We start from the raw sequence: 27,541 nt of genomic DNA, 5'->3' as shown, positions 1-27,541 counted from the left end.
CAAATTTACTTCAATATCCTTATCATATTTCTGAGATGTTTCCGGCTTATCATCATCTTTAAGAGTCATATGTGACTCAGCTATAGCATTGGAAGAGGAAGCACCACTTTATTTCCTTTCCTTTTAAAGGAATTTTGGTAGAGCTTGACAAAATGCTCATGTGTGCGATTCATTCTTCCAATGGGCTTTCATGCCACAACTATGAAAATTAATTTTTGAGGGGTTATTTTGAGAAATCATGACCACCACCTCGATGATTGGTGTATCGCCTCTTATCTTTGCCACGTCCCCGTGCATTATTATAGCCCCGATGATCATCTCTTTTTACTTTAGATTGATCATGTGCTTACACCACATTTGTCTCCGGTAATGGAGCAGCTCCAGTAGGACGAACTTCATGATTTTTCTTTAAAAGAGCATTATGTTGCTCAGCCACCAAAAGACATGAGATTAATTCAGAATATTTCTGAAAATACTTCTCACGATATTGCTGCTGCAATATCACATTGGATGCATGGAAAGAGTAAGTGTCTTTTCCAACATGTCCTCATCTTTTATAGTCTCCCCACATAATTTCAATTGGGAGGTTAACCTGAATACAACAGAGTTGTATTCAATTACGGTCTTAAAATCTTGAAATCGTAAATGCATCCACTCATAACGAGCTCTTGGCACACTATAAGAAAAAAGGCATTTCCCAACAATTATTTATGTTACTATATATAGGATGTTGTTGCAAAAAGTACTTTTGGCAACAATATAAAAGTTGTTGCATGTTGTTGCAATAAACGCTGATGCGAAAAGTTTTTACAACAACAAAATATATTGATGCCAAAACTAACTTATTGCAACAAAAATAATTGTTGCCTTAAATGAATACAGTTGTTGCTTATAAAAACTTTTTCAACAAAATTTAATGTTGCTAGAAATTATTTTTTTACAACAAGATTAGTTGTAAAAAAAAAAGACAAAAAGTTACTTAGTAATGTGTTAGGAAGGCTTTTAGCAACAATAATTTTGTTGCAATAAGCATATTTATCTATACATTTAGCAACAATTTGTGAGTTGTTGCTACATAAATAATACACATTTTCTTTTTGTAAATTTTATAAAAATATTTTCTACACTTTTAGCAACAATTTGTGAATAGCCTCTATATACACAATACACGTTTCTTTTAGAAACTTTTCACGAAATATTAATATTAAGAATAATATAAATTTGAAAAGGTCAATATGATGAAGATTGATATCCAAAGAACTAAATACTTCTAGATGTGTTTGTACTTTTAGTAGAAAACAATAAGCAAGTCATTAGTTATATTCTAATCCTACTAGCTAGTTATAACTTTTGAATAGTCCGATCTTCCAATAGTACTTGTATTGAAGCAATGGTTCAATTATGCATGTTCATCCTGCAAATAAAAGATAAATATAATTATAATTTGATAAAGCAAGCTAAAAAATACACAAATATAAATCTAAAAAAATAGAGATATTCACATCAATGCACTCAATAATACACCCAAACACACTTTAATATCATGATAAATCTCCTTAGTTTCCTTAATTATTTCAATTGAAAATGACCAAAATCAGAGACACTTTATAACTTGTATAAATAAGAGAGCGAGATTTTCCAGATTTTGCAAAGAACCATATCTTCACTTCCTTCAACCCCAAGAATGTCACATAAAAATCAGATAAACTCTATAAATTGTAAAGGGAAGAGAGTGAGATTTCCCAGATTTGGAAAAGGATCATCTGTCCACTTCCTTCAACCCCAAGAATGTCATATAAAAAAAAAGAAGTCAAAATTAATCTTAATCTCCTTTAGTAATAAATTTTTTAACAGTTTCCAGATTCCAAAAGACTTCCTTTTCCCCTTCTTATCAAACCCGACCAAGAGCATTGATTGAGTTCAAAAAGAGAAAATAGCTAAATATGAAATCACAAGAACAACTCTCTATGTGTAGGGATTTTAATAACTCTTTTTTTTCATAATCAACTTCCTGTTGGCATACTACTCTCTAAATCAGATGCAGATAATATCTCATCAAAAGAAGTTGACGATAACTATCCACCATATTTATAGTTTCAAAGCTAGAGAATTTCTCTAAAATTCCTTGGTCTATACTACTCCAAATAAGATGAAGGCATATTTAATAGCCTCATATTTGTAAAATTGTGCATTCCTATGACAGACAATGTAACCTTGTATTATCACGATCAAGAAATTGCAAGTTACAAAGATTATCAATATCTCATAAATCTTTCAACTCATTGCAATTTTCTAGTATTAAATATTGTAATTAACATAAACTATGTATGGGAGAAGGCAGTGTAGTATGACTCAACTCTTAGAGCTGGAAATGTGAAACAAGACATATTTAGGAAACATACCTCACTTGATTTCTTCTTTTCAATCTCTACAATTTTTGCCTCAAGTGATGATTTTTCACTCAAAATCCTCTTTTTTGTTTCTTCTGCGGTACGCAACATACAACGAGCTTTCAGCTCTTCATGGATCTTTTCAAAGACCTGTAATTAGTGAAGTCACATGAGTTTGTGTTTTATGGATACTATTCTGGACAAAATATAAAGGCCAAATAATAGTTTTTAGCATTACCTGATTATTTGCGTCGACCAATTCTTTCGGAGTGGTTTTCTTTGAACCTTGAGAACTCAACTTTGGAAGCCACATTTCTAAGTTTCGCTTCTCTGTTAGGGCAGCCTATAAATTAAAGAATGGAGCAATAAAATGAATGATTGTCCCCTTGATAAATCAAATTTAATCACATTTAAATAATACCTTAAGCTCTACATCTTTTTCATTGCACAATGTATTGAATTTATGACAATCATAAATAGCCATTTCTAAGTTTTGCTTCTCAAAATTCAAGACGTCTTTCAAGTTATCCAACTCTTTCTGCATCTGTGATTCTTGATTTTTCTTTACATGTAAATCTTCCTGCAATTGCTCATCAATATAAAGATTATAAGCTTTAATTAAATATACATCAAAATTTTATTTGTTTGATTTAATTAAAATGATTGATGGATATGCATAGAGATACAACTAACATAAGGAGATGAATTACTAGCCCAAACAAAAGTTGTACTAAATACATACTAAATACTCCTAATAGTTATATTTACTAAAAAGATAAATAATTTAAATAAAAATTACTTACCTAATTGTTATTCATTAGACATGCAGAAATTTTCTCATTAGAAGTAGTTGAAGTTGTAAAGATATTGAAAATTGAAGCAGGAAGGTCATTCTGTTAAATATGGTACAAATTAATAACTTAGTATGTCGATAAAAGAAGAATAGAATGAGGAAGAGGTGAATATGTATAGTGAGAGTTAAAAAAATTCTGTAGCGATGAAACATCTACTAATTTAGTGATGTATACTATAAATAAATACCTTAGGATTCTTCAAATGAGATACTAGCGCCATCATGCTCTCTTTTAACAATCTTTGGTCATGCACTAAACGAAATTCCATTACTTCTCGGTTCTTTCGCTCCTCTTCAAGTTGATTCTTAACTTCCATTAGTTTGATCTCTACACTCTCTCGTTTATAGTATTCTTCTTCTGCTTCCTTTTGTTGTGCTTGAAGTTGTTCTTGAATTTCATTTCTAGATATTCTACTGCTGAATTAATTCCAGATCCTTGACCAAGAATGTACTTTGATTTTTCTCCCATTATTTTCACAAATGCAGCATTAATAATAGGGTCCACATCGGTACCCTCGTCAATTTCTTGAATTTTTTCAGCAATAACGTCTTTCACTTTGTCCTACAAAAAAGGTTATACAAACTTTAATTCTCCATATATTTAAATAAACTCACTCTATTAATAAAGGTTAAAGAAAAAGTACATTGACTTCAGAAAAAGCACTAGTAACCCATTGCCCATTTGGCTTCATGTGAGTTATTTCCCAAAGTTTTTGAAAATTTGGCTCTTTTCCAGTGGTTGTATCCCTCTGTCAAAAGAAATGAAATTATGTTATTGTTCAAATTGTAAGAATAATCGATCAAAAGAAAGACGTATATCTAACCGCTTCATAAGACACCGCTTGAAAAGTTTTTTCTGCCGCAAATATGATTCACTTCTTGTTTTGCCTTGTTATTTTTGTTTCTTTCACTCATTTTCTGCATTAATATAAAGTTAAGAAATTTATTTTGATCTGAATATATAAGAAGTAAAAAAAGACAGCAAAAAATATAAAAGGTTGAAATTTTCACTTTTAACTACCTTAAATTCATCAGAGCTGAAGTAGTCTACCAAGAATTTCCATTCAGTTTCATTAACATCTGTTGGTATATTTTGCAGACTCTCCTCTTTTGTAGAAAATTTCTTAAAATGATCATGATGTCTGCTCCGACGATATCGATATAAATTTTTTGCTGTTTGAAGAATGGTATCACGATTGTGTTGTATGTCCGGAAGCTGAAAGGTGTCCTGCAATCAAAACAGTATAAATAATTAATTAGTTCCAAGTGACAGTGGAGTTCCTGGTGGAAAGAACACCCCTAACCACATACTAATCAAGCTTGTAAAAAAGCTCCCTCCTCATTCTCAACAACCAATGCATTTTCTTACTTTTGAGGCGAAAAGTTACAAGTCTGTTGTTATTCAAGATGTGCCCATCTCTAAGTCCTTGTCAAGGTCTGATGTTCTTGAATTACAAGCAGCCCTTGATTTGGCCCAATTTTGTCCCAGACCCATATACAAGTTCCACCCATGCACCAGTTACAGAACATGGTGGAGAAAATGAAAAATGTCGGTGACGCCCTTAATGTTTCTATTACAAGTATGGCGATCTCCATCAGCAAGTTTTTACCAGCCTTATCACACTTGGCGTTGAGTTTCGGAAGCTGTTAGTAATAGGAGACAAGCACATAGTCCAACTGATGAAAAAATTTGAGAACTCAGTCAAGGACAAGAATAACACTTGAGAGAGGAGATGCAATGACAGTGCAAGTGAGTTTAAAGCATTTCTTCAAGAGTCTTCAGTTTCATGCAGCCAAGCTGATTGCATTTTCTATGGGATCACTCAGCTGGGTGTCTGCTTTAACAGTCCTATATATTTCAGTTCTTCATCCCAGGCACACATCAAACTGATAAGGCAATAAGTCTACATTATCTGCTACATGTCCTTGATTCTGGAGCTAGTTGATAAGTTTCTAAGTGTCCTTTCTATATATAGTTAAATGAACACTTGATTTTGTGGATTCAAAAAAAAACCACATCATGAAAATTATTAAGTATGGATATGAGATAAAATGAGAAACGAAAAAGATTTAGGTAACAGTACAACACATCACATGTATGAAGAAAGTAACAAGTTTGAGAAGCATTGACTAGCATCCTTAATACAAAGGGGAGAAGCACCAAACCTGGCAGTTAGGGGGAAGCCACAAGTCCCTGGAGGGGAGGATTACATCACCAGAAATACTATTACTGGACATTTACCAACAACAACAACAAAAAGATACAGAGAGCTAGAAAATCATAAACACCACTATGAAAAATTTACCATTTCAACAAAACAAAACGACAGAGAACACAATTAATGATTCATGCATTGTCTATCCATCAATTATAATACAAAAGAAAGCCGAATAGCTGAGTCTTGACAAGATAAAAGAGACAGAGAACTTCATAATAAGAGATATCATTACTAACCATTTACTATTTCAACCAAAAAAAATATAACGAGAAAAGTACATTACCAGCATATAAGCAACAATCCTATTCTTTTCTAGATCAGGAACTCCCTTCTAATTCTTCACATCATGTCTAGTATTATGGAGAACTTTCACAGAGAGCTCGGTAATAAAATCTTTAGCTCCAGGATCTACTGCAACTGTTCGATCTGGTGGAATGATCACCTTCAACTTTACATTGTCATTTTCCTTACGTTTCTTTTGGGTTGAAAGCCCTGTTGTCTTTCCTCTTCCCTTCCTTATTTTATTCTTTTAAAATACATAAAGATATTAAAATATATATTAATAAAACATATATGATCGAGATATTTTGAAAAAAATACAATTTAACAAATGGATAAAATTACCTGGAGGCGGGATTGCACTTACATCGGTAGTTTCATTATCATTAGAAATATGCATATTTTTCATCATGGTTGGCTGCAACCACCACAACAACAAACCTAGTAATATCCCACTGCATGATTAGCAGCAACCTACTATAATATTATACAAATAAAGACTAGTCAAAAGTCCAAATCATGAATTTAAAACATAGCAATTAACAAACAAAAGCAATGCCAAAATAATAAAGTGATAAAATAATGTTCAAAAATTGAGAGAAACAAGTAAAGTTTCTAAGAATAAATATAAAGAGATATGGGAAAAGTAGAAAATAGAAATTAATTGTTTCGGTAAGTGAAAAACAAAGCTTCTATGAACAAACTTATTCAAACAAATTTTATCTTGATGACAAGTTGAAAATCAAAACAATCATCACCCTCAACTTCATCATATTCACTAGTATTTTCATCTTTTTCAGAATCATTGAAGTCATCTACATTTTCGTGATCAAGATCATCTACAACTACTAAGTCGGCTTCTTCATCGTTATTTAGAGGTGCTTCAACACTCACTCCATCAATATCTTCTCTTTATATTATGATGTTATCATGCTCCAACTCTACTTCTTGAATTGTTTCTCCTCTTTCAACTAAGTCAATCAGTTGATATTGTTCCATTTCATCTTTTTGTTCGGGAAGATCATACAAATGTCTTGGTCTTACCCTTATCACTGAATGTCATTTTTCACTTTGACCATGTTTCACATAATACACTGATTGAGCCTGTGAACCTAGAATGACTGGATCACTAGTGTAATGAAGTCGTGTTATATCTATACAGACAAATTCATATTCATCTTTTTTGTAACCTCTACTTTGACTACGACCTTGAGGAGGAACTTCAAACCAATCACATTGAAATAACATAACGGATTTGTTGTTCATATATTGGATCCCTAAAATTCTTCTTATCCTTCCAAAATAATCAATATTTCCTGTATGTTCATCACTTTTCACAACCACACCACTATTTTGAGTTTTCAAACCTAGCTCAGATTCCATTGTTCGAAATCGAGAACTATTCAAGATATATCCGCTATAACAAAAAACTTGAGGATCTGGAGGTCTTGCCAAAATTAGTAATTCTTCTGTAATTCGGTTATCACCATTTTCCTTTAACTGTATCACCTATTGTATTTTAATTACAAAATCATAAATAATATTAATGTTATTTAAAAGAATAAATATGCAAATCATCAAATGAATGATTTTACCTTTTTTTCAAACCATAAAGGAAATTCCTCCTTGTGTCTCTTTGCTACATTTCTATTATTCTCCTTTGTTAAAATTTCTAGATTTTCCCTATACTTGTGGAGATTTGAAAAAAATAAAAAAAAATTAGACATAATTGTTAAGCGTTTGTAAGAAATTGATTTAAAGGTGAACCATATCTTACTCAATCCAAGGTCTGACTTCCTCACAATTTTGGAGAATGTAAAAATGAGCCTGATTGATTTCTAAAGTATTCAAATTAGTCCAGAAACCCCCTGCTAGTGGTTTACCATGACAACTAAATATAGATAAGCTATTGTTGTCAATGTTAGAAGAATTAGAATTCCTATCTGGACGATATTGTGTTGTTTCCATATCGCTCAAATATCTAGAGAATAATGTAATGCATTCCCCTGCAATTTGACCCTCAGCAATTGATCCTTCTACACGATAATTGTTGCGTACATAACCTTTCAAGGTTCGTAGGAATCTATGAAGAAAAATGTTAATATTTTAATAAATTTAAATCAAAAGAAAAGATTTAAAAAGTAAGAAACCAACCTTTCAATGTAATACATCCATCGAAAGTGAACAGGACCACCCAACTTTGCCTCATTTGCAAAATGAATTGCCAAATGAACCATAACATCAAAGAACGTCGGCATGAACACACGTTCTAATTTACATAGTGTTACTCGTATGCCTTTATCTAGCTGATCTAGCTTCACCATAGATAACTCTTTAGAACACAAATCATTAAAGAATAATGAGAATTCAATTAATGGGTCATGTGCATCTTTTGGTAAAATTTCTTTAACGATAAGTGGTACTATACGTTGAAAGAGAACATGATGATCATGACTTTTAAGCCCAAAAATTTTAGCTTCCTTGATACAGCGACTAATGTTAGAAGCGTAAGCATCGGGAAACTTAACTTCTTTGATGAGCTGACAAAATTCAATCCTTTCGGCCTTAGACATCTATAACTTGCTGGAGGAAGTATGTGTTTATCCCCACTTTTTATGGGATGAAGGGACTTTTTGATCTTCATTTCTTGTAAGTCTAATCGAGATTTCAGGGTGTCCTTTATTGTCCCTTCAATATCCAACAATTTACCGAACGCACTTTCACTAATATTGTTTTCAATGTGCATCACATCCAAATTATGTCTCTACAATAAAGTCTGCCAATATGGAAGTTCAAAGAATATACTTTTCTTTTTCCAATTATCATGTCTTTCAGTATCTCGTTTTCTTTTTCTTGTGTTGTCATCAGCAGACCTTTGCAAAGAGGTAGTAAGTTGCACAAGCACATCTTCACCATTCAAAGCATGTGGTGCAATTCTTTCTTCCTTTGTGTTATCGAAAAAATTTTTATTTCGACGATAAGGATGATTCATATCCAAGAACCTACGATGACCCATATAACATTGCTTTCGACCAAGTTTCAAGTAAGAAGAGAAGGTATTCACATGACAAACTGGACAAGCTAATTTACCTTTAGTGCTCCAACCAGATAAAATACCATAAGCAGGAAAATCATTGATTGTCCACAACAATGAAGCATGTAATTGAAAATTTTGTTTCATAATAAGTCTCAATTCCATCCCCCCATAAGATTTTCAAATCATCAACCAAAGGTTGGAGATACACGTCAATATCCATACCAGGACCTTTCGGTCCAGGAATAAGTAAAGACAACAAAAGATTAGATTGTTTCATGCATATCCACGGGGGAAGATTATATGGAATCAAGATAACTGGCCACATGCTATATGAATTACTCAGTGAACCAAAAGGATTAAAACCATCTGAAGCAAGTCCAAGTCGTATACTACGAGGATCTGAAACGAAATTTGGATATTTTTCGTCAAAACTTTTCCACGCCAACGAGTCAGCAGGATGTCATAACACTCCATCATCAACTCATTCATCCTTATGCCACCTCATTTCTTTTGCGGTTCCTTTAGTCATAAACAATCGTTGTAATCTAGGTATAATAGGAAAATATCTAAGAATCTTTCTAGAAATTCCTTTCTTTTTGTTATTCAAATTACCCGAAGCAACTTCACTATTGGGATCTTTTCCTTTTCTCATTGCCCATCTTTTTTCACCACATTTAGGAAATTGTTCAAGATTCACATATTCCTTTCTATATAAGATACAGTTATTAACGCATGCATCTATCTTCACATAATCTAAACCCAAATCTTTTATTATCTTTGGAACTTCATAAATAAAATCTGGGAGCACATTTTCTATAGGTAAAGCATCACTAAGTAATTTCAACAAAGAGTCAAATGAAGTATTACTCCATCCATGCATGCACTTCATTTGAAAAAGACGCACTATAAAAGAGAGTTGGGAGTACTTTTCACAACTTGGATACAATCGATTTTCTGCATCTTTCATTAACTTATAGAATCTCTTAGCTTCTGTATTAGGCTCTTCGTTCGGAGACTCAGTTGTGTCATTAAGCTCATCACTATTGCTGGGAACACCATGATATATATCATGCAACATTTCATAAATTGGAACATCATCATTTGCTAAACTTGAATCTTCACTAAGATTTGTTTCATCATCTGAAGATAGATCTAGCTCGCCATGATGAATCCACTTTTTATATGTTTGATTCATTCCAAACCTACACAAATCTATTCTCACTTCCTCTCGCGTTTTCCAAAGAACATTATTGCATTTTATGCACGGACATTGAATTCTTACACGAACCTCAAGATTAGAAAATGAAAAATTCAAGAATAGCTCCACACCATTTAAATATTGTGGTAACGCTCTATTTCAAATAAGTATCCAACTTTTATCCATTATATACTTACCTACAACAATTTTAAAATCAATTAAAATAAAGTTATATGATTTTTTATTTTAAAAAATTAAAGAAAATGTTAGAGAAAATTTTCATATTATAAAAGGTCAGTATAAAAATCCGAAAGTCTTTGTAAGACCAGGAATTCTTTTTTTCTATATGTACATCTACGAACATCTTCAGAAATAATTCGTATATCTACAACCTCTCATACAAAAGAGTATAAAATAGATAAGATTAGAATAGATAATCAATTTGAATTCAAATCTACATGTGATATTTCAATATCAATACAAAACACTTAAAGGAGTTAGAAGTATATCTCTCCATATTGTTTGAGATGTATATCAAATGTATCTTTAACATATAGCAGAAACAACATGAATAAAAGTATGGTAAAGATGGTTATGCAGGCAAGTTATATGTCATATCTTAAGTGAGAATATAACAAGTTCATAGGCACAAGCAACAAGTTGGTCAACTGAATCTTCAGACAAGCATAAACATGAACAAACTGTATTACATCAACATTATTACAAAATGTAAGGAAGAACTGAAATAAAAAAAATAAATTGTGATCACACCTGTTTACCACTAGAAACAGGTTGTAGTATTGCTCCAACACCAACAATCTTAGCTTTAGCCGTGTCAATAGATGGAGGATGAGACCCTGTAGAACAATAAGCCATGCTAAGAATATTAGTATAATTAATCTAAAAAATTTTATTATTCAACCAATGTTTTCATCTAACAGAAGGAAAGAAAATTTCTTCTTGAGACACCATACCTTAAAACTAATGAGACGTTGTTTACTGTAAAATGATGCTGACTGCTTACTGCTTTCACTGTGCTGTCCATTTTTTTTATTAAAAAAAATTAATTCTTCTATAGTAATTATTATAGTATTTGCTAATATATGTAATTGTTATTGAAATTTTGAATATTTATATGTGCAATTAAATATTTTAATTTTTTATATTGATTTGCGCCTCGATTAAAAAAGGCGAGCGACGAGGCGAGGAATAGGAGTTGGTTAGATTTAGACATGGAACTGGAAGAAGAAGTAGGGGAAGAAACTTATTTTTTTTTGGATTGTGATCTGGATTGCAGGTTTGGGAGAGGCCTTCGGAAGGAGAGTTTTCTTGGTTTTTAGGTAATGTTCTTGCTACGCCTATCCCTACGATTTACCAGATAGTGGCAGTGGCACACTAGAGGAATATTGTAAACTAGATGGATTACCTTTCTTTATACAATTGGGAAAGCCTTGAATTAAGCTTTCATCTCCCATAAATCTGAGATGAAGACCTTGTTTAGCTAATTTAATACTTTTACATGGCATACAAATGCCTTCATCACTAAAACAAGATTCACGGCACCAACTTGCAACACTTTTTAACTATTTAAATCCTGGCATCCTTAACTAAAACTTATCAGGTTATAAGTTATATGGTAGGGAAATTGCGGAATATCTTTGCAGAAGCTAGCTCCATCACTGCTGAAGGAATGCAACCAATCTGCCAACTAATCAAGAATCAGTAACTGGTGTTCTAATTATACCAGATTACCAGCGGGTTCAGTTTTTGATATCCAAGTAGTAATATCATAATGTTTAATCTTTGAGTATGTTGAAAGGTGAAAGAAAGAAATAACAGGATGATACAATATCTAAAAGAGGATAATTTATTGATTGAGGAAACTGAAATACACGGCATACCAGCCTTCTCTTAACGACGTTTTTGCCTGGTAAGAAGGACCCTGACAGTGAAGGGGTAAGGATATCTGTGTGTGAAGATAGTGCAAACTTAAGAGTTTGAGGAAGATATTTTGTAGACAGTTTTGAGATGACCCAGAAGAACTTCATCACTAGTATCAACACGTAAAGGGACAGGAACAACAATATGGGGCATTGTAAAAGAATTAGTTGACATAGGGAAAAAAGTATCATATGAACTCCAATTCGCAAACCCATCTAGAGCTACTCGAAAAGATGCTTGTTCTGCAATTTCCCTCTCACTCAGTGCATCAGGAAGAAGAACAAAAGGGAGTTATTGAAAGGGAACATCCTCATCTGCTGGCAGAGACGCATTTGTAGACAAGATATAAGCGATTCGGTCCTCAAAAACCTAAAAGACAACTGGATTATTCGGTTCGTATCATATGAAGGCAATATTTCACTTTCTTTAGGGTATTTCGAAGAGGACTTAATATCCAGAATTCAACCTTTTGTGATGAAGAAGAGTAGTTGGGGTTTGAGAAGAGACTTGTGGAATATGAATGATGAAAAGGAGGGTCAATGTGATGGTGAAAATTTTTTCAAAAAAAAAAAGGGAAGGCAGACAAAGAGTCTTGTCACCTCTCGGCGTCCAAAACACTAGTTGGAACCATATCTCGCAATCTTGCGAATCTCCAAGACAACAAAGGGAACTTTACTTTAATATACGATCACTCGGGTCTGCCTTTTCAGGACCCGATCATTGATTTTATTAATGAATCAGTGAATAGACTAACAATTTAACTGATTTTCTTCACTATTTGGGAAAACATGCACTTAATTTACCAGAAGAACTACCAACTCTTTCTGAGGATCATGCTGCCAATGAGAGATAGCACTTGATGTCACTTCTGCTAAATTTGCCAAATACATTCTTGTATATGGTTATCACATACATAATAGTCCCAACAATAGATGACTACTCTATGAGTCTTGGAGCCGCAACAACTCTTTGTGGAGCTGTAATTGGGTCTATGGTTGTTGCTCAGGTGTTCTCTTCAAGCTATTTTCCGTTCATGGTCAAATAAATCATAATTGAAGCCTATTTTGTGCAGCAGCATGGTCCTTCTTGTCGGGAATACCTTATATGTACTGGCTTATGACTTCAACTCGATATACTTACTTCTAGTTGGACGTCTATTTTGTGGGCTTGGTTTGTCAAGGGTAGTTAATAGGAGTTAAAGCACTGATTGTGTTCCTCTGCACCTGCGAATGAAGGCTTCAATTGGTTTAAGTGCAAGTGCACTTGGAATGGCATGTTGTCTAGTTGTTGCCTACTTGTTTCAAACTAACTTAAAGTTCCTAAATATCACTTTTAACTAAGAAACTTTACCAGGCTTGATAATGGCTCTTGCATGGTTTGTTTACATGTTATGCTTATGGACTACCTTTAGAGAACCTCCAATGTTGGAACTAGAGGATGTTCTACTACAAAAATCCAATAGTGAGAAGATTGAAAATGACTAAGTGCATAAAGGTATTACCCAAACATTCCTTTTATGTGCAGAAGAGACAAAACAAGACGAAGATGACGATCAAGATTGCGATAATAGTGAAAAAACTGCAGAGGAGATCCAAAAATATGTTACTTCCATCGTCTCTGCGTATAAGTTTCTTAACCCGTTGAAATCATAGTGTGCTTGGGAATAGTTTTTAGTTTCTATGTCGCAATTCCTTATTCTGTACCACAATATGTACGTTCAGCTCTAATCACATTTGTAGTTGCTGAAGTACTCGAAGACGTTAACCTTAAACTTCTATCTCGAGCCATATGTCTTCAAAGCATTCTAAGGGAACCTATAATGGTGGACTACTCTCAACGGAAGGTGGAACTTTAGATCAAGTATTTGGTCAAAAAGTGAATTCTGTAAAATTTTAAAAGGCAACAACATACAGTAACTAAACATATCTTGCACATAACAGAAAAAATAAGGCACAAACATTAATCAATGAATAAATAACAAAGCATAGTTGATATTTTAAGACAAGCACAGTATGCTACAGCCGAGAAGGTCTCGAAAATCATAGAATTGTATAGAATGATTGACGCATCTGTCTCTTAATCCCTTTGAAGTCAATACTTTTCCATGGCTATGTTTCCCTCCAGATACACAAGAAACTCTAACAATTCTTGACGTTAGATATAGATAGGCCTTTGTTCAAATTTCAGAACACCTTTTCTTTTGCTGTGCTAACAAAACAAGTCTTGTGTTTTTTCTTTGGAACACACAACTGATATACCGTGGTTTCACGGTATTATTAATACTTTTTCCTTAAGTTTAGTGTGTCCAAAAGCCTTTTTGTGCTAATTTTAATAAAAGTTTCTCTTTTTTTGCAGGAAATCTGTCCAAAGATGAATGCGGAGATTTTGAGCAAAGAAATGCAGAAGAGACCACCTACGGAGCTTGTGACGGTCCGTCGTGCTTGTGACGGTCCGTAGGTGGCAGCGTAGTGCAGCTGCTGAAGGAAGATGGGGAAGTCTGACCAAGTGTGGGGTTACGGAGTCCATGACGGTCCGTCGTGTCTATGACGGTCCGTCCTGCAGGTTCGTCATGAAGTTCAGAGAAGTAATCTCAGTACCCATATTTCAAGAGTTTAAGTGTTTTGGAACGAAGACCCTCGACGGACCGTCGTGTGCTGACGATCCGTCATACTTGCCGTCGAGGGTAATGAAGAGAGCAGTAGAAGAAATTGCACAAGTATGGGACGACGGAGTCCATGACGGTCCGTCGTGACCACGACGATCCGTCGTGAGGTCCGTCGACCCAGCCGCGTTTTGACAGATTTCCAGCAAATAGAGTCCTTGTTTAATTACGTTTTTATTTTCTATAAATAGTTCAAAAAACCTCGTTTTTGAGGTTAGACCCTGGATTATTAGTTATACTCTATATTATTAGGTTATCTTGAGACTTTTATCATTGAGTGTTGGTGATTTTTGTTGATTAATCAAGTGAATTTTCCGATTTTACTGTTTCTCATTGAAGTAAGTACATGAATTCTTATATCATATATTTGAATATTGTGATTATGACTATGGGTAACTAAACTCCATAACTAGGGTTGTGGGAACCATAGGCAAATAATGAGGTAAAACCTAACTAAAATAACAATTCTAGAATAGTGTCTTGCATGTATTAATAATTCTTTCGCTTAGAAGTCTTTTTAACGGATGGTCAACGTTAGAACTCGCCTTAATGCTACTTGCCGGACCAAGGAGGTAGATAATAGGAAAAGAATTATTAACATAGATTTAGTGTATACTATCTAATAGGCTAGTATTGATTGGTACGAGGTAATAACTTAGTCAAATATCGAATACGATGCTTAATATGAGGTAAAGATAAGGGTTAGGATAGCAACACACGTAGCCGGACCAAGGTGCGGAGTGAGATTTTCTAGATGCCGGACCAAGGATTTAGAAATACATAACTTATCACTTTGCATGCAAGATACTAGGAAAGAATTGTTATAGTTAGAATTATCAAGTTATGAACCTGTGGGGAACACGTAAACCCTAGTTACTTTGATTAATTGATTAAACTCCAACATTCAAAGCTGTTAAGTGTCTCTTTCAATTTCGTTAGTTATTTTCATTCATTTAGAAATAGAAACCTTTCCAAGGAAGTAATTGACTAAAGAAAAGTAATAATAGATTGAAGTTAAGTCTAAACTATTTTCCTCGTGGGAACGATCCCAACCTCACTAGTTGGGTTATTTACTTGACACGACCGCTTTACTTCTTATTTGAGAAGTATGTTTGAGCGTATCAAATTTTGGCGCCGCTGCCGGGGATTATAGCATTTAGATTAACTTAAACTTATTTCTATAGTTTAGTTGATATTTTCTTAATTTTACTTTGTTTTATTGTTTTTGATTTGTTCAGAACCAACCTCCTTGTATGCCAAATACACGGAGAGGAAGAGAACCCTTGTTTCCCTACGATCACGAATTAGAGCGTACACTACGCAACATGAATAGAAACTTGGGAATTAATGATAATGATTCAAACCAGAACATCCCAGCTCCGGTTGATGTTCATGGTCAGTCGTTACCCGATGCTCCGGGTGAACACCAACAGAGTGGACAAAATCCCGCTCCACGGCCCCAAGCATACTACAGAGGCTATGACAACATAGCAGACTCTGATGGGCCACTTGTCTTGCTTCCTTTACCACCAGGTCATACTTTTATGGTAACTAGTAGCCTGATGCAAATGCTCACTGCCAGAGGTTTGTTTTCAGGGCTACCTTCTGAGGATCCACATGCCCATATAGCTAAGGTAAGGGCAGTGTGTAAAAGTTGTGTAGGGAGGCCTGATTTGGATCTAGATGTAATAGGGCTCAGAGTGTTTCCTCTCTCACTGACGGGAGAGGCTGCTATGTGGTTCACTGAGCTCCCATACAACTCAATCTTCACTTGGAACCAACTAAGGGATGTCTTCTTAGCACGCTACTATCCGGTCTCCAAGAAACTAAACCACAAAGACAGAGTGAATAACTTTGTGGCACTACCAGGAGAGTCAGTTAGTAGTTCTTGGGATAGATTCACCTCATTCTTGAGAAGTGTTCCAAATCACCGTATAGATGATGAGTCACTGAAAGAATACTTCTATCGGGGACAGGATGATAACAACAAAGCGGTGTTGGACACTATAGCAGGTGGATCTTATGGAGAATGCCCTTATGCTGAGATCGCTGAAAAATTAGAGAAAATCTCCCGGAATAACAAAGCTTGGAGTACTAGGAAGTCTGATACAGGGAGAAACACCTTCGCAGTGCAGTCCACTCACAACCCAGCCACAGATGAGATTCGTGAAGAAATGGCTCAGATGAGAACTGAGCTTGGGTTGGTACTAAAACATATCACTGGGGGTGCAGAAAAGATAAATGCAGTTAACTACTTGTCTAAACCACCACCACCAAATGATGAATGCTATTATGCGGAGGATTCCTATGCAGTAAATGAGCAGACGGGGGGTTTCCGACCAAGCGCCCAAGGCTCAAATCAGGATAATTGGCGCCAAGGTCAAGGGAACCAAGGTCGGATCTATGGTAACTATAACCGTGAGGGTCATTATGTCCGAGATGGAAACTACAACCGCGACAACAACTTCAACAGGGGTAACTACGGTAACAGAAATGATAGGAATGGGCCCTATGTCCCTCCTCAAAATCGTGAAGTTACTCCTAGGGATGGTGGAGATAGTATGGCGCGAGTTGAGGATATGTTGCACAAAATGATGAGGAGGTTCGATGCTAGTGATGAGCACATTAAAGAGTTAAGGAGTGATTTAGCAGGTATTGGGCAAAAAGTCGATACACATGCAATATTGATTAAGCAGATCGAGTTGCAAATGGCCCAATTATCTGCGACTGTGAACACACGGCAACCGGGCACTCTTCCTAGCAACACTGTCCAAAATCCGAAAAATGATGCACACTGTATGGCAATCACTACTCGTGGTGGTAAGCAAACCATTGACCCACCTATGCCGTCTAATGAGGAAAAGGTGAGAAAGGATGATGATAAGGTGGTAAAGGGTAGTGGTGAAGCAGAAGAGAGCACTGGAAAAGATGCAGAAGTCCCTATGAAGGTAATTCCCATGCCTAGACCACCACCACCCTTCCCTCAGAGATTAGTGAAAAAGACCGAGGATGGTAAATATCGGCGTTTTATAACAATGCTGAAGCAGCTTTCTATCAATGTCCGTTTGGTGGAAGCTCCTGAACAAATGCCCGGTTATGCCAAGTTTATGAAAATTCTGGTTACAAAGAAAAGATCGGTCACTTTCGAGGATGATGATAGACTGCAGCATTGTAGTGCTATTGCTACAAGATCTCTCGTAGAAAAGAAAGAAGATCCGGGTGCGTATACTATCCCTTGTACAGTCGGGTCATTACATTTTGCGAAAGCATTATGTGATCTGGGGGCAAGCATAAATCTCATGCCCCTCTCGATTTACAAGAAGTTGGGTTTGGGTGATCCAAAATCCACTGCGATGCGGCTACTGATGGCTGATCGGACAGTGAAAAGGCCTATAGGGATACTCCATGATGTGCTAGTAAAAGTGGAGTCGTTCATATTTCCGGCAGATTTTGTTATTCTTGATTGTGAAGTCGATTTTGAAGTGTCTATTATTCTTGGGAGGCCATTCCTTGCTACAGGTAGAGCCTTAGTTGATATGGAAAAGGGACAGATGAAATTTCGGTTGAACAACGAAGAAGCAACCTTCAACATTTGTAGGACTATGAGGCAGAGTGGTGAGCTCCAATCGGTATCCACCATATCCCACAAAGAAAAGATGAAGAATGAAAATGAACAAAAAAGTGAAAAACAAGAGTTTATGGTTGGGGATCTAGTGCTTTTAGACAGTTCTGGGTCGCCTTGTCTTCCGGGCAAGCTCAAGTCCAAACGGACTGGCCCTTACTTGATTACCCAAGTATTCCCTCATGGAGCAGTTGAGTTAAAAGCAAAGGACGGAGTGCGGTTTAAGGTGAATAGAGAACGAATAAAACCCTATTTTGGGCATACTGCATCAGTGAATGAAGTGATAGAGGCATACCATGTTGATGAAGGCTGAGTAATCAAGTGTCCTCAGTCGTGCTGCGACGTTAAATCAGGCGCTTGTTTGGAGGCAACCCAATACTTATAGTTTTTATTTCTAGTAATGGTAGCATTTTCTACTAATGGGTTTTAAATTTGCAGGCACATCACCAGGAAATTCTGCAGAAAATTACTCTGCAGCAGTCACTGACAGATACACCGACGGACCGTAGGTGGAAGCGTAGTGCAGCTGCTGAAGGAAGATGGGGAAGTCTGACCAAGTATGGGGTTACGGAGTCCATGACGGTCCGTCGTGTCTATGACGGTCCGTCTTGCAGGTTCGTCATGAAGTTCAGAGAAGTAATCCCGGTACCCATATTCCAAGAGTTTAAGTGTTTTGGAACGAAGACCCTCGACGGACCGTCGTGTCTGTGATAATCCGTCATACTTGCCGTCGAGGGTAATGAAGAGAGCAGCAGAAGAAATTGCACAAGTATGGGACGACGGAGTCCATGACGGTCCGTAGTGACCACGACGATTCGTCACGAGGTCCGTCGACCCAACCGCGTTTTGACAGATTTCCAGCAAATAGAGTCCTTGTTTAATTAGGTTTTTATTTTCTATAAATAGTTCGAAAAACCTCATTTTTGAGGTTAGACGCTGGATTATTAGTTAGACTCTGTATTATTAGGTTATCTTGAGACTTTTATCATTGTGTGTTGGTGATTTTTGTTGATTAATCAAGCGAACTTTCGAATTTTACTCTTTCTCATTGAACTAAGTACATGAATTCTTATATCATATATTTGAATATTGTGATTATGACTATGGGTAACTAAACTCCATAACTAGGGTTGTGGGAACCATAGGCGAATAATGAGGTAAAACCTAACTAAAATAACAATTCTAGAATAGTGTCTTGCATGTATTGATTATTCTTTCGCATAGAAGTCTTTTTAACGGATGGTCAACGTTAGAACTCGCCTTAATGCTACTTGCCGGACCAAGGAGGTAGATAATAGGAAAAGAATTATCAACATAGATTTAGTGTACACTATCTAATAGGCTAGTATTGATTGGTACGAGGTAATAACTTTGTCAAATATCGAATACGATGCTTAATATGAGGTAAAGATAAGGGTTAGGATAGCAACACACGTAGCCGGACCAAGGTGCGGAGTGACATTTTCTAGATGCCGGACCAAGGATTTAGAAATACATAACTTATCAATTTGCATGCAAGATACTAGAAAAGAATTGTTATAGTTAGAATTATCAAGTTATGAACCTGTGGGGAACACGTAAACCCTAGTTACTTTGATTAATTGATTAAACTCCAACATTCAAAGCTGTTAAGTGTCTCTTTTAATTTCGTTAGTTATTTTCATTTATTTAGAAATAGAAACCCCCCTTTTATTGTTTTTACTTTCCAAGGAAGTAATTGACTAAACAAAAGTAATAGTAGATTGAAGTTAAGTCTAAACTATTTTCCTCGTGGGAACGATCCCAACCTCACTAGTTGGTTATTTACTTGACACGACCGCTTTACTTCTTATTTGAGAAGTAAGTTTTAGCGTATCAACAGCACCACACACAAAATAAATAAATAACAGCCAAATAACTAGTACTAGCAATTTTGTTACTCAATCGTACTAGTAATAACTAGTAGTAGTAATTTTGTCACTAATCTCAGCAAAAAGACTGAATCAAAAAAATTAAACCTTAACAAAGCAATTGAAATCTTAGAAAATAACCGAGGAGACTCAATCATAAGATAATCATACGCAAGAATTAACAAAACTTTGTGAAAAGAAACTAAATCATAAAGAAAACTCACCAGAGATAGACTTCACCAACAACGTTCTTCTTCAGTGAACCAGAAAACCTTAGCTTCAGTTTTCCCTAAAACTGAAGAAGCGCTACTTCTGGTAAAGAAAAATAAAAATTTGTGAACTTCTACAAAAGAAAATTGACAGAAATAAAAAAGCCCGCGATTCTATTGGCGGAAAACTAAAAAAATATCTATTTTGCCACAATGTATATGTATTATCAAATTAAATATATTAGCAACAATAAAATATTATTGTTGCCAAATATTTTTTAACATAGCAACAAATTAATTAAATTATTGCCATTATTTAAGTTGGGCAACAATATCATCATTGTTGCAAAAACTTTGTTGCAATTTTTTAATATTTAAAATTTATTATATTAATTATTATTAACAATATAATATCGCAACAATACTAACATATTTGAAAACAACAAAAATATTGTTGTTGAAAATTTAAAAATATACCAACAATAAAATTAAGTTGTAGCGATTTATCAATATAAGCCAACAATAATATAGTTCTTGCTAAAAAGTTGTTGCTAAATCCTTAATTTCTAGTAGTGGCAATACTGTTGCCTTTTGGTGGTCATATCTCCTCTTTACATCAGTCCATAATTCAAGTGGATCTTTTACCATCATATATTCAATCATCCGGCCCACATCAAGATGATGACGAAGGAAAATCATAGCCTTCGCCTTATCTTGGCTCGATGCTTCATTTCCCTGAGTAATGATCGCATTAAGACCATTAGCAGCTAAGTAAATCTCTGCATCGAGTACCCATGAAAGATAATTCTTTCCTGAAATATCTAATTCCACAAACTCAAATTTGGATAAATTCGACATAATGAGATTAAGAGAGAATATGTGAATTAAATAAAAATATTTATATAATACCTTTTGCAAGTAGCAACTTCGTGCTGATAACGTATTATAAAGAAAACTCAGAATCGTTTAATAATAAGAAGACAAGAAGTATAAGATAGAGGAGAGAAATTTATTATTCAAGTGTGTATTCCAAATGGTGAGTGATTCTCTATTTATAGTGGTGAGATATCACTCCAAAAGTCATCTAATTAATAGATACATAGTTATCTTGGAAATTCTTATCACCTTGACAACACTTATACATGAATCCATTTAATAGTGGATAAATCTAATGGATAATTCAAAATATACTATACAATGGATTTACAACACATTTTTAATATTTTGACCTTAATTAAATTAATTATTTTTTATTTCCTATATCAAAATATATTTTCATAGGTATGATTCTATGTCTTTCACTTGTATAAATAAATATTATAGTTTTCATTATTAATAACATAATTATTTTTCTCATTACGCTAATGTACTTATTATAAAAATATCACTAGTTTAGATATTTAATTAGTATTTCTTACTTTTTTTTTGTATAAAAGATAATGTTTATGTTTTTATGAAAAGTTTGTTACATGAATTCAAACTAACGAAGATATCATGATTCTTAATGAAGTAAAAGAAAAATGAAAATGAAATGATATAGTATGCATTAGAAATAATCTAATTAGAATAAAAGGGAAAATTTAATTATTGTTGAAAGTTGAAAAGAGGGTATGAATTAAAAAAGAAAGTTGGATGGAAATAAATATCGCTCATAAAATAAATGACTGAGTTTTTTTTATTAAATATATTATTATTGGTGAGATTCGAGAGTACACATACATTAAAAGAAAATTGAGTTTGCTTCTCTAGGTAGATGTGTATTGAGTCATACTCGGAAAAGAGAATCTTAGCCATTTATTTTATTAAATGACACATGTCATCAATTAATGGGGGTAATGGAGGAAATAGAGAAAAGAGTCACACTAGGAGAGTTGGATCCATATAATAATAATTTCTTGACATAACAAGTTTTAATGTCTCCCTTTAAATATTACTAATTGATAAAACTCTTATAAAAATCAATACACACACAAATATATTGTAAGTAAGATTTTTTTCATAAGTATTTGAAATATTTTAGGAGGGCAATAGATACTTTTTTCTAATTTTGATTTAAAATGTGATGTTGTCAAATTACGCACAGTGCTATAATAAAACTCTCAAATTTAGGCACATAAGCCTTCCATACGAGGCAAAGGAAAATCATTAACACCCGAGGTGTTAACACATCCTTCCCCTCCCTTAGAAATATTCATCCTCAAATAAATAAATAACTGCATATGAGTATTACACTAGGAACTCTTTTAAAATTTCAATAGGGTTTCATCTATATATGAAAATATGTCAAACCTAAAACTAATAAGACTAAAATAAACCATATTTATAGAATAACATCTGAGAAAAACATTATCAAATTACCACATAATGCAAAATGTTTCTCAACAAGAAAAAACTTATCTTTACTTATCTATTTCAGGTAGGCACACAGTACATTATATATGAATAAATATGTCATTCGAAATTTAGGTGTTAGTGAAAAAATAATATTAAAATGTTCAATCACTAACGATAAATATTGAGAATGAAACAGTATATACTCATGTAAAGTACGAACATGTGAGTCAAATAAGATAATTTTAGTGCAATGAATAAGATACTCCAACCTTCAATGTGTTACTGTCTTATTATAACTATATAATGTTTGACTATATATTAGTACAACACTATACATAAAAGTGACATATACGCCAAATCTTACACAATTTTTTTCTCAATAGGAAATTGATCATGCATATTGGTGAGCATAAGGAGTACAAAAGTTACTTGGTTACTCAAGCTCCACAGTTATAATAGCGCATGTCATGTAAAAACTCGAGTTATGATATATAGAACTAAATTTAAATAATTAATCATAAAACATCTTTTTCATTTAACATTTAGCCCATTACCCAGTGGTACCTGTATATATATATATATACATGTACTTTAAATATGTAGATCACGAGACATATCATAAGTGGATATAACTTAGGCATTAAGACGTACAATATATAAAAAACATGTATCTTATAAATTGTCGGTTTAGGGCAACCATAGCATATACAAAAATAGTTTTGAAGATACGACACATATAACCACTAAAATACAAAGATAATCAATACATGAGAATACCTTCAAACATATATAGTTATATCTTATAAACCATAAGTCATTTAATATAGTAAGAATTTAGAATAATTAATGTTCTAATCTTATGAACATTGGAAAATAGTAACACGTAATTAATTAGCCTATTATAAGTGGTCATCGTAAAATATAGTTGTGTATTTTGTGTAGGAAAGCAATATGCTAGTCATGCGTCAAGTGAGATAGTATCCTTCAAAGTGCATACCATGTAACACCAAACCACATTCATTATAAAACAGATACTGTTCCATTTTGCAGTAGACTCATTTAGTATGAGACTAATTTACGATACCTATGCATATGATATAGAAAATATGATTTGAACCATATAACATATGTGTTAACATTTTTATGAATACAATATATAAGCACATGTTATGTGAAGCACATAGAGTATAAGCAATGGATATGGATAAACAACTTCGTTAAACATATAATATGAATAGCATTAAACTACATAATTCAAAAGGGACACATGACATGTAACTATCCGGTTTTATGTGATATGTGATATCTTAGCACATAGATTATAGTTTTTTTAAAAGACAAAACACATTTATGTCCTATTGACGATAAGTCATATATCATTTGAGTAGTTAAAATTCAACATACTAATTACACGATATTTTGAAAAAAATTTTTGTATAATACAGAAAAAAATTACCCACGAGGCATAGTGGCGTATAAACTAGTTGTTTACAACATCTATAACATATACACGATCTATGAATCATTGACTTGTAGGTGGACATCCTTTAACATGTATGAACATAGTATGAAATTTATTATTTTTAGGAATATGGTAAAGCATGAGAAAGAAGGTTGTGAGGTATCTTACAAATTATATAACATATAATTATGTTCTCTATGAAACAAAAATCACATTTTTATAATAATTCATACCATGCGTAGCCTATAGACAAACAATCTAGAATGAAAATAACATAGAAGTTATCATTAAATAAATAAATAAAATTATGCATATGTTGATACCTTTATGAACTATATATAATGTAAGCTTATTATCTATATCTATATCTATATATAAAAAAGTAATGTGTAAGGGAGGTATGAGGCCTATTGCCAGAGTTGGCCATAAGTTGGCGAATATGATGTCGTCAATAATGGAAGACAACGACATTGCTAGCATTTGATTGGGTATGTCATGCATACCATGCATATTTGACTACTATGAGGTCAGATGTCAGCCATGAAGACTAAGACTTTCAGGGTCAGGTGGTATCTCTATTTCCTTTTTAGTGCAACTATTTATTACTTTCTGCCTTTCATAACAATACATTTGCATTCATAATGACGTCCTGTTGCCTAGGGATGTTGCATCTGTGTTGTATGTAGAAAGAGAGGGATTGATCAGTCTTTGCGATGGAAGTGTTAATTCAGTTGAGGAGTGGTAAGCTCCAATCTTCCTAGAGAAGCTGATTGTCAGGTTTTGCGTACTTGAATTTTATATGTAATTGTTGGTATAGCTGTGGCCTTTATCAACTAGTTGAGTTATAATATTCTTAGAAACTTGTGGATATACCTTGTTGGGTCGTTTCCACTTGCATTTATAACCTTGTCAAATTATTGTACTATATGATTTCAGTTGCAGCCTTGCCAGCTTGCTGGTTCTTTATCAACCATGTTGGTCTTGTAAGTCCTTTCATTTTGTCATTAATATTGTTGTGACCTCGTCCGTCCAGTTATCTCGTTTCAGTAGTTAAATGTAATGACCTTGTTGGGTCTCGTTATTCCCTATCTATTATGTTTCAGTGGCTAGTTCGGTTGAATAAGGTACTGGGCCAGTTGTGTCTCCCTTAGTTTGAGGAGTCAGAAACCTGGTACCAAAGCAGGTCGTGTCCTAGGGAGTCCAAAAATTGTCTATAGTAGAATCTTGCTTATGGGTGTATTATGCACTTATTAGGAAGCTACAAGACATTTAGAGGTAGTTACTAATCTTTCATCATTTAGATCGTGCAATAGAGCTAAGACATGAGAGAAATATTCTAATTCACGTTGTCATGTAAATTTCGCCTATTAAAGGTGACCTTATATTAGGCAAATAGGTCAAATGTTAACTTTTTGAAGGAGACATTTTCTACCATATGACCCTTTGTTTCATGAATTACTTCTACAGAATGTGTGACTAACAAGACCTAACTAAACAATGACTTATGTCAGCTCTTCTATATGTACTCAATTGATCAGGTATAAGAATGTTCAATTGTATTATACATATTGTGCCCTTGTGATCATTTTAATATATTTCATGTGATTATATCTATCCTTGTCGCCTCGATGGGCTTTATAGGAATTGTTATATATCTATTGTGAATTACTCATTAGCTATGATTATTGTGCTACAAACTTTTTTTAATTATTATTATTACTAGGTAAATTATTCGTGCTTTGCACGAGATTGAACTATGTTATTAAACTCGCATTGATCATTCGGTAATATTTGGATTTTCGATATATACACTACATTGTAAAGATCATTTTATCATAAGACAATTCAAAATCTTAAAAGTGCTTTACTTTTTTTATTTTTGATTTTTTATACAAAAATTATGAGCCATAGATATATTTTAAGTATAAGAAAGAAGTCTAACAAATCTCCATGGAAATAGTTTGTCAGAAGTAATGAAAAATTTCAAATTCTAAGAACTTATATAGAACAACATCAAACGTTTAAGAAGAGACCAAAAATCCTCAAACAAAAAAACACTCCCAAGTAAAGTGGAACATCACGCCCATACAAGAACATAATTAACTAATTCAAATGGAGGACCTTCGACTCCTTTCTTATGACCCTAAAATTGTTAGTATCATAAATGTTTTTCCTCATCATCTCAAATAGTCATTAGTGTTGCTTAGGTTTCATATCACCAACCTAACTTATTTGAAGCTGGACCATAGTTATTGTGATGGTTTTATTATGCAGTTCCAAAGAAATAAAGTAATTATCAACTAAGTAATAGGCGACAACTGGATATTCTAAACAAAATTTTTTGCACATAACTAGGAGTGACAAACGAGCGGGTCGAGTTGAATATGAGTCGATCAAAAATGAATAAAATATTCGACTCGACTCATATTTTAAATGGGTAAAAAACGAGTTACCCAATGAATAATATGGATATCCATATCACCCATCACATGCTCGAAGGAGCTCCAAAATGACCGAGTCATGAATCATTTTTAAAGACATTAAAGTGACTGGTATACTCTTGTCAAATGTGTTATCTGTGGCCCCAAAACACTACAATTTCAAACTTAATATTATATTAAACTTGCCTAAAACCACTACAATTTCAAACTTTATATTATTTTTAACTATATGATGGCATGGTCATTGTGTATTTACAATGGATTTTCTCTGTTCTTGAATGTTAGTCTCATACTCTCAGTTCATGCTAATAGAATGTTGATCTATTGGCTCATTTGACCCTCTTTAGCCTTATCGGGGTTATGTATCTCCAAATGACGCTTTAGATTTGTTGTTCCAAATGTAGGGCCTATTGCAATTTTTTTTACAGATCGTGCATTCAACTTCATACTTTCCATTAATAGAATTAGGCTTAATTCTAATAAAATAATCCCAAACAACAGATGTTTTCCATTTTGTTCATATCAACGAAGTTGCAGTTGTTTGTTCATAAGACTCTTCATTGCCTTCTATCGACATATTACCCTAATTTTATAAATCATAAACAATGAGTCATTCATACAAATAACAAAATCAACAAGGTAAGAATATGAAATGAACCAAAAATTACTTTAGCTTTTCAGACTCTATCTTTGTGGATCATCCATATCTATTTCAGACTATTGAGAAAACTACTTCTATGGCCTTCAATCAAAACAGCAAAGCAGAGTACCACAACAACATACAAAAAAAAGGGAAAGGAGAAAAGAGAAAGGAAGACAGAAGTAGAGACGAAAGAGAGAGCCTCACCGGATAAATCGTCGGAGCTGAACAACTTGGTTGGTTGATGGAAGATGATGAAAAGCCGAGACAATTTTGTTCACATGAGATTCAATTTTCAACCCTATTTTCCCTATTATAGTGAATAGATTTTTTTTTTGGAATTTACCCATTTTACCCATTTATGT

The 27,541-nt window shown here is 33.9% G+C and overlaps 2 pseudogenes; one reads left to right on the top strand and one right to left on the bottom strand.

Annotated features, from left to right (window-relative positions):
• Positions 1-346: 346 nt before the first annotated feature.
• On the bottom strand, positions 347-27,541 carry LOC107029824 (annotated as a pseudogene).
• On the top strand, positions 11,209-13,569 carry LOC107030125 (annotated as a pseudogene).

This window comes from Solanum pennellii, chromosome 9 (genome assembly GCF_001406875.1).
Source record: "Solanum pennellii chromosome 9, SPENNV200".
In the NCBI taxonomy this organism is placed as follows: domain Eukaryota; kingdom Viridiplantae; phylum Streptophyta; class Magnoliopsida; order Solanales; family Solanaceae; genus Solanum; species Solanum pennellii.
Note: the sequence above shows the minus strand (reverse complement) of the source record. Positions and strands in the feature narration are given on the sequence as shown.